We start from the raw sequence: 19,233 nt of genomic DNA, 5'->3' as shown, positions 1-19,233 counted from the left end.
GAATATTTGAAGTGATCAATTGAATTGAAAATATAAGTTTATCTTTGAGAATTTTTTGTAATTTTTATATTTTCCAGAATAAATAAGCGGCTTCCATATGTAACATCAAAATATTGAAATATTATTTATCATCTCATCTTCCCAGTCTGATGCCTTTCCTATCATCGAATTAGTGTTCAATTCAGGTTCCTTCTTGTAAAGTCTGTGAAGCTCACAGTTCATCACTTATTTATCTGCTCATTATCCAAATAAGCAATTTTCACATCCTTCCCTATCTCTTAATTAAGATAAGAACAAGATGCCAAGCAATCCTTCAACAGGTAAAAGTTGATGGAATGATTGATAGCTGATGATATGGTGGAAAATTAATACTCAAAGAAGTTGAATAATTCATTAGTCTGTAACATTCCTAATTAGATCAGAAAAATGGGAGAATGGATGCTTCAATTCAACTGAAACTGTTCTTTTGTGTTGTAATCATGGCCAAATTGAATCATGAAAATCATAATTAATAATGATATTGATGTCTAATGTATGTAATTTATTTTTATAGTTAATAGGTAATTCATTCTACAGTTTAAGATATACCTACTTGATTCAAACTAATAGAAATATAAACGAATTACGATATTGCTTTGATATCCGTTTCATTCGGTAAAAAGTTCATGTGATCATGTAGTTTGACCACCTTGTGAAATTTTTTGCGTGATCATTCTTAGTTATTGATTAAATCGTTTGGTTGATAATTCTTTATCGAGAAATTACGTTTATATGTTTTTGAATAGTATTATAACCTATTACAGTGGAAGGGGGTATAGCTCAGTGGTAGAGCATTCGACTGCAGATCGAGAGGTCCCCGGTTCAAACCCGGGTGCCCCCTAATATTTTTACATATTTTAAATCCATAATTTTAATGAAACTCCAATAAAAAATTAATATGTTGCAAACGCTTAAGTCACTTAAGTGCTATCATGAAAGAAAATTTTCTATTCTTGAAATAGAAAATTTATGTGCAAAATATTTGCACGAATTTGCTCATAATTCCTGATTTGCCGAACTTAATTAATAAAATGAATATATTTTAACAAAACTGGTACAAGGAACTATTTCTTCTTATATTCTTCTTATCCTTATTTAATTCATATATTCCATACCGAAAAGACATTTTATAATGAAGATTTTAACTGAATATTTGGAATAAAAAGAAATAGATGTTCTTTTTCATTTCGAATATTGTTCAGAACAAATGAACATCAAATCAATGCTGGCATAATAGGGTTCAAATTTCATTTGACTCGAATTCCACAGGGCCCTATTCTTGTCCTAGAAGTATTCGAAGGTCGATAAAACAGTTTCCTTCTAAAAACCGATATAGGCAAATAGAGTGCAGAGACTGTTAACGTTTTTCTCTCTCGAACTTGGAGAAGAACGAAGAATGCAAAAAAGTAGCAGGACTTAATTTTTTTGCTCACAATTTCCCAGTTAGCGATATCCTCAGACGATTCGCCGCATTGGAATAAACAGATCATCCTTTGTTCTTCTGTCGAATCAATGCTGGCATAATAGGGTTCAAATTTCATTTGACCCGAATTCCACAGGGCCCTATTCATGTCCTAGAAGTATTCAAGAGTCGATAAAATAGTTTCCTTCTTAAAACCGATATAGGCAAATAGAGTGCAGAGATTGTTAACATTTTTCTCTGTCAAACGGGGAGAAGAACGAAAAATGCAAAAAAGCTGCAGGACGTAATTTTTTTGCTTAAAATTTCCCAGTTAGCGATATCCTTAGACGAATCGCCGCATTGGAATAAAAAGCTAATCATTTGTGCTTCTCTCGAATTGATGCTTGCATAATAGAGTTCAAATTTTATTTGACTCGAATTCCACAAGGCTCTATTCTTGTCCTAGAAGCATTCGAGAGTCAATAAAACAGTTTCTTTCTAAAAACCGATATAGGCAAATGGAGTGCAAAGATTGTTAACATTTTTCCGTCTCGAACAGGGAGAAGAACGAAGAATGCAAAAAAGTAGCAGGACGTAATTTTTTTGCTTACAATTTCCCAGTTAGCGATATCCTCAGACGATTCGCCGCATTGGAATAAAAAGCTCATCATTTGTGCTTCTGTCGAATCGGATTTAGTGGTTTCTTCAGCGCGTCACATGCAAACAAAGCGTGCGTGCAGTCATCTCACATGATTTTCAATTGGCTCTTCTGTCGGTCAACCATGCAAATTAAATTACAACTGATTCTTATATTGGTCCGAACATTCATTATCCAATGTCCGTCGGTCTTGTCGTTACACTGTCGATATAAATCCCTGCTGAAATATTTATTTGTTTGAAGTTTCGTACGTGCCTCAGATTCTGCGAAAGCCAAACGAATTCCGCCAATTTTGGCTTGTTTTTCACAAGACCATTTGATAGGTATTTCAAATATTCCCAAATTAATCACTGATGCTTGTTGAACATGTAAATGATCGATATTTTTAATTTGCCTAAATATATATTGCACAATGAAATATCAATAAAAAAGATAAAGTATATAGTTTAGTTGGGATAAGTATCAAGTAGATACCCTATCTATACTAAAACAGTGATTTTCATTATGAATTCCTTTTTTTTAATCGAAAGTTAAGTCTGTTTTTAATTAATTTACCTTTTTTTTTCAATAATATTCCTTTTTCGCTTCCCCTAATCCATCTTTTTCCCTATTGTGACTTTAACAAATAATAACAAAGCCCGGTATCAAATGTAATGTCATAGCAAGCGGCAAAATTACCTGATAGCGGGGTTCCTAGTTTCAACTTAGTTAAGTAGGGCATCGGTAAAATGATGAAAATACCTAGTTTTATGGGCATAAGATTCGTGTATTGTACCATTTCTAAATCTGTCTAAAATGCCCAATTTTTTGATGTTACTTGCTCGTTTTGTTTCAAGGATTTTTTTTTCACAGCAGGTGTCCAAAATTCTCGTTTTGCTAGCAATTGAAATCAAGATTTATCCATTAATTTACGGAAATCCACATAACTTTTTGACAGAATCATACTCATGTCATCTTAAATAACTATTTAAGATTCCATTACAACAAAAAAAAATAAGCTTCGAGAGCTTTCTAGCAGAATTCTGACCCTGACAATGTTAAAAAAGGTGAAAATTCACTAAAAAACGTAATTTGGTAATAACTCGAAAACCATGCAACTTTTACTGGGGTCATGTTAGGCTGGTTAGGTCCCTCTTTAGCTGACCTACCTCCGGTGTCACTGTGACGTGCCACTTATGGGACACCCTGTATATGCAATATTTCAAAGAGATATTTGGAATAATTTTTATAGCAATCTGTTGGAGGTTAGAATTCAATGATATTTTAAAGGTCCAATTTTATCCTATAAAGAGATGAGGAATCTGATCAGACTCTCAAAATCACTTCTTCTTGGCGTGCAATATCCTTTCCTTTGTTTATAGGATTTTTTTTTTCTTCGTTTATACCTTCAATTTAGGAACACCTTGTATAACGATCAAATTTCTAGTTAACACCTTTCATTATACAGTCCATTCAGGAATTATTGACATCCCGGGTGGCTTTGGAAAATCGAAATTAAGTTGGTACTGGCTCATTCAGTAACATTTTGAATTGCAGATTTCGGGTTGGCATTTGAAATGTCATTGACAGGAGGTTAGATTTCAGTTTGTTTGTGTTTGTTTTGTTCGAAAAAATTTTGAAACTTAAAAGTTGTATCAATTTCAAACACACATTGATTAGTTTATTTGAGTATTTCTCACAGTACTGTTTGAAAAAAGAAGAAGGCAAGTCGTTACAACCTGGATTATTAGTGGAAGAATACCTGTGCAATACAATTTCACCTTCAAAGAATCATTGAATGATTTGATTGTTACCAGAAGCCGAGCCAAAAGCAACCAATATATTAGCCTGGATGAACTTTGACCAAAAAGCATCTGGATTTTAATCAATCAAAGACAACATTACATGAACTTAATTGGTTACAAGTTCAAAACAGTTAATAAATGGAAAATTCTTATTGATGAACAGAAAAATATAATAAGTTGAGTACGATTTTATGGTGAATACAGAGAATATTTGCAACAAAATGTGAAATTCATTTATCTGGAGGAAACTTGGTTATTTGAAAATGCCAGCATTATTCAACAGTGGACTCTAGAAAGAAAACACAATGTTTTTCAAGTATATTCAAGGGTAAAAGTAGAAGGAGCACTATTTTGAATGCTGGATATTTGGATTTTTACCTGGATGTTTTGTTTTGACAGTGGTGATCATGAGGATTTTATAAATCTATGAAGAGAGAATTATTTTATAATTGGATTGCTAAACAAAGTCTTGGCATTGCATCTATAGTTTATATTCTATATTGAAATTAAGTATTGTTATATCTGTTTTTTGTTCTTCAATGAGTAATCCAAAAATCTAATAAATTCCAATTGCTTTATAGAATTTTTACTGAGTATTTAATCGAAAAATATATTCAGAAGAGTAACTTCAAGAATTTCTTCACCTCTTACCCACTTGAAGATAATAATAGAATGCAATTAAATTTTAAAATTCACAAATCAAAAATAATTTCATGCAAAAATGCTTTTAGTGAGTGAGTTAAAGCTGTTATGGGCAAAATAATTTATGTAATTTAATAGAAACTAGTATACAAGCATTTCAATAAAAAACAGAAAACTCGAGTACAAATAGTACCTATATTTTTCATACAAGTTTAATCAATCATTCATGTCAGTTTCAATAAATAGGTACTTTAGAAAGTAATTTACACATCGGCTGATAAATTGGTTCCAATTTTGAAAGTTGCAGTACAACTGTGATGTCAAAATTTTTCATATACTAAATGGATTCTTTGAATTTTATTTCTGTCTTATTATAATATGGCTCTTTCATTCACTAAGCTACACTATTTAAATTTATCAACCAGTTTTTTCTGTTTTCTTCACCAGTTTAGACACCACAGTTAAAGTTAAAATGATCCATAAGAGTTATTTGATAAGAATTTTGCAAGCAGGTTGGTATCCAGTGTCCATCAGTAATGCAACAATTTTTGAAGAGCCTTTGGTGAAAAGGAATATGCATATTTTAATGATCTTCAAAGGGATCTTTCATGGGCGACTCTTAAATGAATATATATCTCTTCATTGGATTTCCTTGAAAAGAGATTTCTCTATATTTTTACGTTATATAATCTGAATTTCAATTTATGAAATCATGACTGTATGCGTCCCTTCGTAATAATAGTAATTTCGAAAATTCAGGATCTTTCGCATACAAAAATGATGAAAATAATTTAAACTGGTTATTTCTATGATGAACCATAGCAATTTTTAGTGATATTTTTGTAACCAGAAATAAAGCCGCGACTAGACGTTCATGGCCTACTTCGATGTCAATAATTCCTGAATGGACTGTAGTTAAAAAAATACAAATCACGGACAGATCAAAGAATTCATCAACCTAACTAATGCCAAATAAGATGACATTGGAAGAATTGAGAAGTTTCAATTCAAGCGCCATCTCTTTCCGTCTGGACCTGGTACCAACATGAGCAAAATAAATCACAAAACATCTGCAATATCAATTGAATATTTTTGAGTACAAGTAACATAGTCAATGAGAAATTATCAACAGGAAATCCAAATGATAAGGGTATATACGATACTATATTCTGATATTCGCCGCCTTCTTAGATTAGGAGTTTATCTGATAAGAATAATACAAGATGGATTTACAATCTAAGGTTCATTTTGATATTCAAATAATAAATAAGTGAAAGATTTATCATGGTTCCTTTCGATTCAAAATTGATTAATTATATTATGATCAATGAAAGTGGAAGGGGGTATAGCTCAGTGGTAGAGCATTCGACTGCAGATCGAGAGGTCCCCGGTTCAAACCCGGGTGCCCCCTTATTTTTTTATGTATTCCAATCAATACTTAGCAGACTGCAATGGACCCATAGGGGTAATATCGAATTTGAGAACGTAGTAGTCATCAGTGAGTCGAACCTTATCGTTTAAGGCTATTTCCGGATTAAAACTCAAAAATTGCAGTAACCATTTGAGGGCCCAACAAGACTCAACTATTTCTGAACGGAGGATTCGAATCTTTTGGCTCTTAGATTAAGATTTAATTTTTAATTGAGTTGGTTCCGTTGCACTGCGACCTAATGGTCTATTGTGTCCATCAGAGCTTTTCCCGCCATAGCTTGATCTACAGGTCGACTTCTAGTTCCAGAGTTCTAATGAACTTCAGTATATGGGATGGCTTCAAGGTGGCTACTTCCTCACTTCTACAAGTTTCTTGTCCAAAGCAGATTTTGCGTTGGCTATTGATGGCGAGGCATTCCGTCACCAGATGCTCTGGAGTTGGTTCCTCGTCCCCACAGGATCTGCACTCGTCATTTTCTGCTAGATACATAAGGTGTTTCCTAAGGAGAGAATGCCCTGTGAAGAATCCAGTGAAGGGGTGTAGTATATTCTTCTTATTCAAGTTCCAAAGAAACTTTTTGAAATGATCCAACTTAGGAGATTCCGCCAGAGTATTTCTCTTTTGATTTTTTGTCTTCTACTGAAACACTTTCTTGTGGGCCTATACCAAAGAAGAATTCTGGTACAATGAAAAGAGTTTGTGCTCCTTTCCTGGCAAGTATGTTGACCTATTCATTCCCTTTAATTTCCAAGTGGCCGGGAAACCATACTAAAAGGACCTTGTTATTCTTGCCTATTTCATTGAGTTTTCTTCGACACTCCAATATCATCTTAGAATCGATGATATGTGAGCTCATGTAGTGCTTTGATTGCAGCATTGTTATCAGAATGTATCAAACTATATCACATTTCTGATAGTTGCTTGCTAAGTTAATTTCCACATATCTTTCTATTGCAAATATCTTTGCCTGAAAGATACTTAGACAATGGCCTAACAAAAATGAGCATTGAGCATTTGGTGCCAGTGCTAGTCCCCTTGTGGTTTTAGAACTATCTGTATACCATTTAATGGTATTCTTTTTGAGAGCTGGGATTGTGAACTCCCTTTTCCAATCTTCCTTCCTGTACTTATTATAGTAGTGAAGGTTTTCTCGATGCTTTTTTTCTTTATCATCTCGTCACTAGAAAGGTTCGCTGATGGCATGTAATGAGTCCCTGGCTGAAATGCTAACCAAAGCATCAGTTTCCTGTTAAAACATAGAGAAACCTCAGATAATCATTGTCAATTTTCGAATCCGTTAAAAATCCTCTCATGAAACTGTGAAGACATCCTCAAGATATCCTTATAGCAACGTGACACATAAGTCATGTCGTTAAGCATCTGATAGTGATATTCAGTATAATTTTCTGCACTAGTTACCTCGCGTGCATCGTTTATTTCCGCTTGGGTGGATTTCCAATTGTCTTAACTTATTTATATGCATAGGTTTGCTGATGATATACAGTGCACTTTTTCTTGACCCTTATCAATTGAGAGGATATCTTCGGCGAATAACAGAATGTTAACAATTGAAGAAAGTGATCTGCTCGATGCAGAACCGTACTAGGAATTATACTAACTGACAAAGAAACTGCAACACTCTGAAGAAGCTGTTTACATTTTTTTTTGGTAAAACATAGATAGTATAGCAACGACTAAATACTGCATTTGAAGAAAAAATCGTGAAGGTTTTTTCATGCAAACAATTTTTGTTACTTGAATATTGTAGTTTTTTTGAATTTTAACTACAAACCAGCTGTTCGAGGAGATCCGGAGTTAATGTTGTTTTTAAAATTCCTAGAGCACGTGTATGCGGAATTTATCGCCAGCTAAGTGAATTTGAAAGAGGTCAAATCATTAGTCTGAGGGAGGCAGGATTGTCATTTCAGGAATCGCCTATCCTACGAACAGAAATCGAACTACGGTTATGAGATGTTGTCAAGTGTGGTTAAATAATGCCCAAAATCGAAGAGGAGTAGGCACCGGATGTGCCTAGAAGGTTTGTGACATCATAGGAAGAAGGATTGGAAATTGAGACATGAAATACATGTAGCTTAGGATAGTTTCCTTCAAGAAGAAAGATGTATCAGCCAAAAATCTTGAAAAGGAAACATCGGACGTTCAGAAGAAGAATTCAAAGTCGAATACTGGGATTCGGGAAAATTTGTTCGTAAAAAACTTTTGTTTATTTTGATTCTTACGAATCTGCAATGAAATTTACCACATTGGAAATTTCAAAAATGACACCTATACCCCACACAAGGGGGAACTTGATGAAAAAGGTTCTGACATAATTAGCGTTCCTTATCAGATTTCCAAACATTTTTCCGTAATATGTTTCTTGATCGAGATTAATTTCAAAAAAATCACTCGATATAATATTTTTCACTATTAGAAAAAGCGGTAAAGGATATTTCTAAAGATATTACGATGTTTCATTAGTTATAAGCATTATTATTAAGTACATGTATATTTGAAAGGATTTTTTAGACGATGAATTTCATGGTAGGTAAATTTCAATATGAATAGAAATATTAGTTGATGATGACAATCTGGAACATTCGGTTAAAGTTTCAGATCAACACTACCAAACAGAAAAAAAATATGTTGAACATTCAAAAACATCCGTATCAAGACATCTCGAATTTTAATCATCAATCCCCTTACAAAGCCTCATATTTCAATCCAACTGCAATCAGGAGTAGTTTCTCTTTTCACACAAGTAAATGTCTGACACAAAAATTACAAGGAATTTAATCAAGCGACATGGTTTCCGGCATTCACCGCTTTTAAATGATGATTTTGGCTTTCATTATGCCACATACAATGACACAATGGATACAAAAGTGCATGTACGAATGTAATAAGTCACGGTGCCTCTGGAGCCTTGTCTGTTTATTTTGAGGCATTGTATTGTAACAAGAGGCGATCTCCTTTTTAATTTCGAGGTGCCTGGTAGGGGGTATATTGCAGATCGTCTGGTCCCTTGGTAGCTGTTCGGAACTCCCTGTACCTTAATCGGTTTTGCAAGTAATTGGTGAGTTTCTTTTTTGCTTCCTACTGGTTCGGGAGATAAGATCTTTGGGTTTCCGCGTTGAATAGATGTCTTGGTGCGCATGTGAGACGGTGGAATGAATCAGTTGGATCAGTATGTAATTGCAATTTTAATAACTTAAAAATTCCTTATCATAAGATATACACTGTGTCCGTAAAGTATGGAACAAATTCATTTTTAGCTAAACAGACCATTATAAGAAATAATCCTGAAACACGTCGATTTTTTATTTCAATTTATTTATTTCAAAATAAAATAATAATCTAATATACAGGGTGAATTACTTTCGAGTAATGACGTCACCGTCATTTTTTTTTTAATGGAACTCCCCCATTTTTTCTCAATTTTCGGAATACTCTAGCTGAGCTGATTCCAAAAATGTATCACATGTTGATTCCAATTGGTACAGGAGGACAAAAATACAATTGTTTTGTGTGTGCTCATGAATCAACGCATAACTTTCTTTATTAGTTAAATTAACAATATTATCAAAAATACGTATTGTCTAGCGGCAATTGGTTTGAATGTAACACCCTGTATTCTGGTATATTTTTATATGAGAAAAAATGAATTGTCTCCAAACATACTTGGTACTTGGGTCTAGCTCTAGCAGACAGAATATAAAAGAAATTATTTCTTATCAATTCAAAAACATGTAATGAATGTAACAAACTACAGGGTGTTACATTCAAACCAATTGCCACTAGACAGACAGTATTTTTGATAATATTGTTTATTTAACTAATAAAGAATGTTATGCGTTACTTCATGAGCACACACAAAACTATTGTATTTTTGTCCACCCTGTACCAATTGGAATCAGCTTAGCTAGAGTATTCCAAAAATTGAGACAAAATGGGGGTATTCCATTCAAAAAAAATTATGGTGACGTCATTACCCGAAAGTAATTCACCTTGTATATTAGATTATTATATTAAAATACGGTAAATTAAAATAAAAAATCGACGTGTTTCAGGATTATTTCTTAAAATGGTCTGTTTAGCTGAAAATGAATTTGTTCCACACAGTGTATATCTGTATTTTTAGAATTTTCAACCATGAAATTGTCTCAAATGACAAGATTCGCCTCGATGACGATGTGGATGTCAAAAAAAAATTTGAAATATTTATCTCGGTCTATTCATGTATCTTCTTTGATCGGTTTTGTTTATTTTCAATTCCTACAGGTTCTTGCGATATCCGAAAATCATTCTCAGAATACATTTCTGAGCTAATAATACCATGACAAAATCGACAAAGCAACCCCAAGTCATAATATTGTAGGCAACATGGCTTTACATTTAGCTAAAATAGACATTCAGAAAATCTGTGAGTGGAAGATGATTTAAACGACGGACTTCATAGAAGAAAGAACTGAGTTTTATGTTAATATGGACTATATTGAGCAATGCAGATACCTAAGAACTTCGTGGAGTCCTTGGAAATTGAGGTGTTTAAGCCATAGTTAAGAAGTGAAGGACTTCCTTCAATCCAAATTTGATCAGTAAGCATTTCTTCAAATTGGGGACGAGTCTTTCATTGTATTTTATTTGATTTGGATTTATTCAAATAAGAACATATGACTTAAAATCGTTGGGCACATGTTCTACTTTGGATCATATTGGAAAATGAGTTTTTGCAGGGAAATCAGGAAAAATTAAAAGTGAAGCAATGGTTTAATAAGTGTTATGCAGATTTTGGTCCTTCGACAACAACAATTGAAAGGTGCTCCAGGGAAATTTGGCTCTAATGATCAAGTGATTGCTGAGGTTGAAATGAGTATTTTTATACAGATAAGGTATTGAATTGTTACAGGACCGTTGCTGTACGTGTACACGTATCACTCTTGATGGTAAGTCATACCAATATTATGTAGATGTAGAAATACTAACTGTACCTAAATTAAACGGAATAAAATTATAAAAATATTCAAAAAGGATCTAGGCGATTAGATAGATGATAGATCTGTGAAGGAGGTAGATCAGCCGATCATCTAGCTAGATCTTGGTAGATCTCCAAGAAGTACTCCTCAGCGGACTGATATACTCAATTGTTTGATTCCGAAGCAGATCATGACTTCACTTTAGAAATATTCTATTTATTACTTCCAGTGCATTGCAATTTATCGAATATTTTTGTGAACGAAGTCATGATATAACTTATATAGGCTTCGTATAATTCCAATATTGAAAGGCGTTTCCAAACACTATTAATTCTCCGTTAGTCTTTAATAGTGAATACAGCGCAATTACTCCAATAATGTTCTACGTTCTAGTATAGGGGAAATTATCAAAAACGATGAACTTCAAAACTCCTCTCCTATAGAACACGTTCGTGTTTTTTCGATTAGTTTAGATTGCTCTTCCTGGTTGAAGCACCTACAATGTTGAATCGAATTCCTACCAATCGTTTTTATTAGCTAAATAGTCACAGAATAAGACTTGGCCGGATCCTTTCAAGCATACAGACGGAATTACTGTATATTTGGCGTGATACATCAATCACAATAAGTCCTAGTTTACACATATAATCGCAATCAGTCGAGGTTTGGTTCGATAGCAATAGTCATTAGATACTTTTGCCAATACAAGTATCTCGCTTCTATAGGGTGTTCCTAAATTGGAGGTACAAAGGAATATGAGAGATCCCTTGGATAATTCTAAGAAAAAAGTTCTATAAATGCTATGTTTTCGAGATACCAGGGTGTTCCTTGTAGTACTCATTTCTTGTGATGATTATACCAGTTCATCAATTCTTTATCAATCTTACCAACTACATCTTTGAATAATTTGGATTTCCCTGAGGATTACTAAAGAATTTGTTGATTTTTTTTTAAATCGGTAGTTTATTCACCCTTTTATACAAAATTTGTATAGGGTACATCATACATCAATATAAAGTAAAAGAAGAGAAAGAAAGAATTATACCCAAACAAAAATCAAATCAGATAATAACTGAACTTAAATATTCATTTCTCTAATTCTGTGGTTATTCCGTTCATTCTTCCACATCTTGTAGAACAAAATCGTGCGAGAATATATCAGAAACGCACAGTTTTCATGGTTATATTTTATTATTCTATATTGGTACTCCGAACTTTCCGCCACGGCTTTATCTGTCAATTCATCAATTTGCCTTAAAGAAATTAGTTCTGCCAACCAACATTTTTCAATGCAAAAATCACTAAATTATATTTATGGAAATATTTCATTAATTTCAACGAAAATGCAATGAATTAGAGAAAATAATGTATAATACTCGTACAGAAGGCTCATTCTACCACTCGTTCATTCCAAAACTCGCCACTTCGTGGCTCGTTTTTGAATTTTGAACTCGTGGAAGAATATCAATGCCTTCTGCACTTGTATTATAAATAACTATTCTGCTATAAAAGCATATCTCCGCTAGGAGTGATTTCACATGTTTTCTGTGTTCCAATTCCTTCAGCCTAAGAGGCAGATGATTGAAAAGTTAAGCTCCGCTGTATGTCGGAGACTGCTAAAATTTAGTTGTACGATACCTTGGAAAACAAAGAGTTTCTTTTTGTCTGGTATGATTTTCATGATATTCAGAACATTTTAACATTGAATTAAAATTTTTATGTATATACAGCAGGGATTTCAAGATGTATATGCAAGGTTCAGTAAGAATTCTATAATTGATAAATACGGAATCTAGAGGACTCCCTTGGTTTAAGATTGAAAATGAGTCGAATTATCCTTTTTTGTCTCACAAAGACTAAATTGATACTTCCTAGAAAAGGAAAGGTTACCAGTCTTCCGATGTATTTATTACATCGGAAGACTGGTAACCTTTCTGTTCCTATTTTAAAGAAAACATCATTGGAAACCAAAAAAGTGCCAGAGGAATCAAGTCCATCTTTCAAGTTGAAGTCAAGTTTATTTGAACAAGAAAACTAGTGACCTTTCTGTTCCCAAGCGTTGGAAACCAAGAAAGTGCTAGGAAATCTCCAGAAGAATACTGTTGTCGTGTGAGAAAGATCCAAAGAAATCCATCTGTTGAATATCCTTTGTTTTACTTGCCAATTCTATTTGAGTCAACAAATTTAATTCATTTAATTATATTCAGTAGGTGTATTAGTATATAATTCATTATGGATAGAATGCTTGTTAAAAAACGTGCTAGTGTAAAAGGAAGGTTCACAATAGTTGCAAAGAAATTAGAACCCGTCTTATAGCACAATAAGAACTAGATAACCCACAAACACTATCAACATGATTCCTCCAATCAAGAGTAGATAGAACAAAACTATAAGAGACCAAAAGGTGTAATACTGTACCAAAGTTTCTTTCTACATTTTTCTATATTACCAGTGGTCCACCAAAAAAAAAAACTGGAGAAAAGAAGCGGGCACTGTTCCAGAAAAACATCACAATGGAAAAAGTAAGGATGAGTTTCTTGGACAGAATAAAAATTTTCTAAGGGAAGAAAAATGTCAAAGTAAATGGCGTATACCCACAACTATGTAACATAAGTCGAATAAGTCATCTGGAAAATTTATTACTGTTTTGTTTTTTCTAAAATGTAAATATTTCTCGTAGTGAGCCTGTATAATTACAATTTCAATATTCAAGTTCAGAATGATAGAAAATTCGAAAAAATATACTCAATTTTTCCGTGACCACAAAACCAACGAAGTTGAGATATAGAGGGTGTTGTTATTGAATAACAATGAAATGAATGAAACTTTTGAATTTCCTCAAATACTCGACATCGAACATATGTTCCTTAATTTTTTTTTTTGTTAAAATTACATGATATTTCAGATGGCAAAGTGTTTCGGTGAGCTAATAAATAACCATGAATTGTTATTTAAATTCCAGAAAAAAATAAAGTCAATTGGGGAAAAGTATCTCAACAAGTATCAGGATAACTTTTGATTTTGATCTCAATCGACACAATCAAATGAACGTTCTTTATGAAAAGTTGTTCTGTCAGCGCTCAACCCTGTGTACCTGTTTATTGCCAATGATATATGAGTACAATTATGTTTCAATAAAGCTACCGCACACTTTCATCTACTATCGCAGTATGGCGGCTAAGTAATAGAAAATCGAGACTGCAAAAGCAATTTTTACCTGTATTATTATTGTTCGTTCAGTTGTATCTAAGCCTGGGGAAAAACTCATCATTATCTGTTGTGAATCTTCGAAGATGTAAGTCACGATTTTAGAGTAACTCTGCTCCGGTATACATTGTTACTAAACCAATTAACTTTACTTATGCCAGTTTATGGAGATTTATGCTTCTGTTAAGGTGGCATTAATGTTATTGTTCTATGTCGCCACCCAGATAGGTACTACGCTGGGAATTTCTATGCCCCAGTGCTTGTGATTCTGCGAACGTTTGCTTGAATTTTCTGGGATGCCTGGAAATTCATTTAATCTTTTATGGGAGAAATTGTTCTTGTTCATGGCGCACCTTCACATGTGTTAGGTGTGCTTCAAAGAAGAACCGTGGGCCTTTCTAATTCCTTCTTTTGTCTTTCTTATCAATCCTATCTGCACTCAGTATTGTGCTTAATTTATGGACGAAGCAATGTATAAAGTTCTTCAATACACATTATTTTTCTCATTTTTTGAAGGTCAATTACCTATTTGTGGTCTTTATTCATTCTTTATTGATCCCTTCGACATTACAAAGAATGTATGGAACAAGTCATATATAATGAAGTACAAAATAATAAGCTATTTCTAAGAGAAAATTAACACAAACATATAATACAATCTTAATACATTATTTTGAAGAGATTCATCATCTAAAAATTCCTTGACACTATAATATCCTTTTTTTTTAAGTTATAACTTCACGGCTTCCTTGAAAGTATGCATATTCTGATGTTGATTTTTTAGGTCATCTGGTCTTGGAGATAATTAGAAAAAAAATATTAAATTAATGTTCTTATACTTATAGTGTTTGAGTTCGTTGAAGCTAATAGCAATATAATGAATGTCGGATGCATTTCAAATATAAAATAATAGATATTTTAGATATTATAGTGAGGAACAAATAAACCAATTTATTGAAAGTTTATTAGTGTTATTGTTATTCACTGTGTCCGTAAAGTATGGAACTAATGCATTTTTAGCTAAACAGACCATTTTAAGAAATAATCCTGAAAGACGACGGTTTTTTATTTCAATTTACCGTATTTTAAAATAATAATCTAATATACAGGGTGAATTACTTTCGAGTAATGACATCACCGTCATTTTTTTTTATATGGAACACCCATTTAGTCTCAATTTTCGGATTACTCTAGCTGAGCTGATTCCAAAAATGTATCTTGATTTCAATTGGTACAGGGTGGACAAAATACAATAGTTTTGTGTGTGCTCATAAAGTAACGCGTAAAATTTTTTATTAGTTAAATTAACAATATTATCAAAAATACTTATTGTCTAGCAGCAATTGGTTTGAATGTAACACTCTGTAGTTTATTACATTTTTAGATGAATAAAAATGTATAAAAATAAGAAATAATTTCTTTCATATTCTGTCTGTTGAACCAAAAGTACCAAACATGTTTGGAAACAGCTCATTTTTATTAATCTAAAAATGTAACAAACTATGGGGTGTTACATTCAAACCAATTGCCGCTAGATAATAAGTTTAATATTGTCAATTTAACTAATAAAGAATGTTACGCGTTACTTTAATGGCACACACAAAACTATTGTATTTTTGTCCACCCTGTACCAACTGGAACCTACATGTGATACATTTTTGGAATCAGCTCAACTAGAGTAATCGGAAAATTGAGACAAAATAAGGGTGTTCCATTCAAACGAAATGACAGTGACATGATTACTCGGAAGTAATTCAAACTGTATATTATATTATTATTTTAAAATACGGTAAATTAAAATAAAAAATCGACGTGTTTCAGGATTATTTTTAAAGGTCTGTTTAGATGAAGATGAATTTGTTCCATACTTTACGGACACAGTGTAGAGTACCTACTAGTGCAGGGTATTGGGTTAGTTTGTTTTAACCAAAGACGAGTGTCATTTTGGAAAGTGAATATCAAATAAAAATTATTCCGGTCGAAATAAAATTCAGTTCAGGTAGGTGACTATATAAGTATTTAAATTTCTACTATTTAACAACCCGATTGAAATGAAAGATTGATGACTTCACACTGCAGTACACAAATGGAATAATTGAAATGAATAAATCAATAGAGATAGCAATCGAGACAAATTATCGAATAACAATAAATCCACTTATCGTAACCAGAAAAGCCGATTAAAAGTGTTATGAAAAAAATGGACAAAAATGACCGTGTTTTGCATACTGGTTTTCAATACTTTCACTTACGAAAATGCAGGGCGAGATTATATCGATGCTAATTTATCATAGCGTTTTTTTTTTGTCAGTATCTACCTTGGTATCTCTTCAATATTGTTCGTTGAAAGAATTTATGATAATATATATGTAGATATTATAATAATTTACATCATGAAACAAATTTATTTAATCAAGCAAACTATCAATATATTTTTAGCATGACTCTGCTTGAAAAATATTGAGCAGTGACGAGATATGAGTCAAGCATACTTGTTCAAATTAGTATTCATGTAATTTTTCAAACAATTGTCATGGACCATCATCATAAAATTCTAAATTGAAGGTACAAAGCAAAATGAGAGTTTTTTTGGATAATTTGGAGGAAAAAGGTCTAAAAACAGGCCATTAGGGCATTGTGTGGTGCAGGACGCCTAGATAGCTACAGAGGTTTGTTCGTTAGGGAGTCTATACTAACGTTACCATCTCTCCTGATCTTGGCCTGTGTACTCTCTGTTCATGATAACCTAGATACTTTTTAGAAGAACAACTTTCATCATGACTACTCTACCAGACATGCTTACAACCTTGTCCTTCAACATCATAGGGTAGGATCTTCCCAGCTGACCATCAATCATACAGCCCTGAAGGTTTATAATAAGTTACCCCAAGGTTTTCAGGCAACTAACAAGAAGAACCCTGAAAGTCATTTAAAGAAGTATCTACTGGAGAAGGCCTACTACTAGATGAATGAATATTTTCTGGATCTGTGACTTATCTGTTTTTTGTTAGCTTTTTATGGTATTGATGTTTTTTTATATATTTTTTCTACATCAGATGGTGACTCCCAATGTACTTTTGATGGGTTAAAAAAATCTTCCATGTATTTATTAGGAGGATGAATAAATAAATAAACATTATCAAAAATTTACCCACCATCTCGTATGAATTTTCACTCTATCGCACAAATGTACGCAAAGCCCTAGACATCCAAGGCACCATAAAATGGCACACGACATTAGATCATATCTTGGATCTTCCTGAAAAGTGAAAACCACAGTGTATATAGAGGTAGCGCAACAGATCTATTCGTAGATAACTTGGCGGCGTATGAAACTGCCTACGCTGCGTTTGAATGAAGTCTGGAGTAGGTATTCAGATGGTGGCGATAAAATCTTGTACGAGATAGACTCCTTTGTTTATTCAAGCCATAATACTGCACTTATACACTCTGAACTATCTCGTGATTTATTAGGTGAGTTGCTCGCCGGACAAGCAGAAATATTGTCTTTATCATGTTCTATATTACGTTTAAATTCGTTTAATTCTTTAGGCACCCACCGAATAAGATCCAATTAAGTGTGGCTTTATTGAAACATATTGTTCTTCTCGGGTTTCATTCCGGGAATGAGATGGGAGTAACGGGAATCCGTGGTTTCGGATGACTAGATTGAAATGGAACGATCTGAGAATACGGAATTAGCTAGATCTGAGATTGTAAAATAGTATTAAGTGTAGCTGTTAAAACACAGGTACCCACTGTTAATAAACCTTTTTCACGAAATTTGTTTGTAGATTTGAGCTGCAACATACTAAATTAACTATGCTGAATCTTTAGGTGAAAATTTTAATGATTTGTTTTCAATATATTTCGTTTAACTTTCAATTTAGTTTGTTGTTAGAAGCATATTTATTTTATCAATGGCATGGTGTCATACTTAAGGGGATCTTGTTACGAATCATATACTTCTTGTTACTTGACACATAAAAAAATCTTACCAAACCTGAAATATGTTTTCACAAATGGATGTCTCTAAAACGAAACTACTGTTTCGAAAATAATTCATTCCTCCTGGAGATACCATAACTTGTAAATGCGAATATTAATGTGAACACTCACCAAAAACCCTAACACAACTCTCGCTAATAAATCAAATTTTAAATCTCAAATTCAGCTAGTAATTGCCAAAACAAAATACGTATTTTTTCTGAAGTCTCAATAATTATTGAAACTCTTCCGGAAAATTCTCACTCTTCTTTTCTCTAGATAACTGCACCTGAAGTCGATTCATCGACGACCAATTACATACGATGAATTGATACACTCAGAACTGTCTCATGATTTATTAGTTGAGTTGCTCGCCGGACAAGCAGAAATATTGTCTTTATCATGTTCTATATTACGTTTAAATTCGTTTAATTCTTTAGGCACCCACCGAATAATATCCAATTAAGTGTGCCTTTATTGAAACATATTGTTCTCCTCTGGTTTCATTCCCGGAATGAGATGGGAGTAACGGGAATCCGTGGTTTCGGATGACTAGATTGAAATGGAACGATCTGAGAATACGGAATTAGCTAGATCTGAGATTGATCAGGCTTCGTGTGGTTTCTTAACTTTAACTTTAGGAGTTTTGTGACTAACGATGGCTGATAATGATATGAAAACATTTTCTCACGAAATTTGTTTGTGAATTTGAACTGCAACATACTTAATTCACTATGCTGAATCTTAAGGTGAAACGTTTGTGAAAATTTTAATAATTTGTTCTCAATATATTTTCTTTAACTTTCAATTCAGTTTGTTGTTAGAAGCATATTTATTTAAGCAATGGCATGGTATCATACTTGATGGGATCTTTTTATGAATCAAATACTTCTTTTTACTTGACACATAAAAAAATCTTACCAAACCTGAAATATAAGGTACTATATAAGGTAGATGACTCTGAAAAAAATACTGTTTCAAAATTAATGCGTTCCTCCTGGTGAAATAATTACTTTTTAAATGCAAATATTAATGTGAACACTTTCACACAAATTTAGCTGGCAATGGCTGAAATCTAAAACAACGTACGTATGTTTTCTGAAGTC

General features: G+C 33.0%; 2 non-coding genes across 2 annotated transcripts; both read left to right on the top strand.

Moving 5' to 3' along the window:
* Positions 1-808: 808 nt before the first annotated feature.
* Trnac-gca lies at positions 809-880 on the top strand. The gene has a single exon. It is a non-coding gene; the product is annotated as a tRNA-Cys (tRNA).
* A 4,984-nt stretch (positions 881-5,864) lies between these two features.
* Positions 5,865-5,936, top strand: Trnac-gca. The gene has a single exon. It is a non-coding gene; the product is annotated as a tRNA-Cys (tRNA).
* Positions 5,937-19,233: the final 13,297 nt, after the last annotated feature.

The sequence above is a fragment of the Harmonia axyridis genome, chromosome 7 (genome assembly GCF_914767665.1).
Source record: "Harmonia axyridis chromosome 7, icHarAxyr1.1, whole genome shotgun sequence".
In the NCBI taxonomy this organism is placed as follows: domain Eukaryota; kingdom Metazoa; phylum Arthropoda; class Insecta; order Coleoptera; family Coccinellidae; genus Harmonia; species Harmonia axyridis.
This window is presented reverse-complemented; position numbering and strand designations above follow the sequence as displayed.